We start from the raw sequence: 1,871 nt of genomic DNA on the forward strand, positions 1-1,871 counted from the left end.
AACTGGCGACGTTCATTAGCTGGCTGACCTCAGCATGAGTGTATATCGATGAAGCCTATTGATCTGTAGAAATCATGCCTAAGCGTTTAGAATAGAAAAAATTCAATTCATTTGGGCTTAAGGTTTTACAGAGATTTGCTTACATGCATGCTATGATATGCAATACATTATCGCAGTATTTTAACCTTTAACTTCATTTTTCCCAAGAAGTTCACAGTAAATTACATATATATTAAATATATTAAGTATATATATATATATATATATATATATATATATATATATATATATGATGATTTTTCTAATCCATCCAGGACTGATGGCAAGTTTTAAACAGATAGCTAATAGCCTGTTTTCATATAGGGACCTATGATGCCTAAAAAAAGGCAACTTAAGTCCTAGTATTAAGGATAGATTTTAATATTAATTTAAGCTCTCTATGCTACCCATTATGATTTAAGAGCATCTTTATTAGGTGTGAAATAAATATTTAAAACAAAAATGTATAAAATAAGATGATTAATACAGTTTTAAAGTTGACTTTGCTAGACTTGCAAATTCAAGGCTTATTCAGGCTCATTTTTCATATTGTTAATAATAATAATAGGATTTGTCTAAAAAGTATTGGATTAGCCTATGTTTGTAAGAAAAGTCTTATCAGTGTCAACCTGCCTTTTCTTTATAATTCTGTGAAATGTATTAAAAATTTTGAGTGAAAGTTGTGTCTTAAATGGATCCATTTGTGTAAAGGCATAGTCTTTTTGTTAACAAAGTTTTTTGGTTTCAATTTATATATTAGTTAATAATTGTATTATTAACTCTTAAACTCTTGAACTTAATATGAGTTCATTTAAAAATGCTGTTTAAAATATTCAACCGAATATTCAATATTCAAAATGTCAACCGAAGTATCCAACTACCCTTAATTTACAGTAAAATGGCTCTAAATTGTATCATTGGTTACTAACTCAATCCTTGCATGTAGGAGAGCATCTGTGAATATATTTCTCCCTCTGTATTTCTGTGGGACTAAAATAAGACACAGTCTGTTCGAAAGGATGAAGCAGGGTATTATTTATTAATTAATGCAAAAAATATCTTACCAGCTGAATATTTCAGAATGGCTTAACTATGAAGGTGATTTATTATATCTCCCTCTGAACAAAAGAGCATAATTTAAGGGGTATAACAGGGTGATTTTCTCCATAATCTAGATATACAGTCGAAAATAATTATATACAGTCTAAAATAAGATTTGCGATTTATATTAACATTAACCAGAAATACATACAGTTCTGCATTTAAATGGTTGTTATACACATATATATATATATATATATATATATATATATATATATATATATATATATATATATATATATATATATATATATATATATATATATATATATATATATATATATGTATATATATTTATGTATATTATCTGTTAAATGTCACAACACATTTTCAAATGGTTTCATCACCGCACAACTCAATCTGATTTTACTTAAATGAAAAATACTCTGCATTGTGATGAAATATAGTGTAAAATAAATAAATAAAAAGTTGATAATTATATGCTTAACCAAGGATTTCAGACATACAGTAGTCTTGCCCTATTGCTTTTACAAGCAATCACATCAGCTAACAGTAAACCAAGCAATAATCGTTCCTGCTTACTCATCCAGTTAGGTGTCTTTAGGGAATCTATGCATATTATCCTAAACATGTTCAATATCATACATAAAGTTCCAGTTGATTTACATAGTTCTGCTCTGTACTTTAAAGGGTACAAATATCATGCAGTCTCTCTGCTAATATAATATCTTAAAAAACTACACGCACTGTAGGCCTATAGCAATTAGACA

The sequence above is a fragment of the Carassius auratus genome, chromosome 11 (assembly GCF_003368295.1).
Source record: "Carassius auratus strain Wakin chromosome 11, ASM336829v1, whole genome shotgun sequence".
Classification (NCBI taxonomy): domain Eukaryota; kingdom Metazoa; phylum Chordata; class Actinopteri; order Cypriniformes; family Cyprinidae; genus Carassius; species Carassius auratus.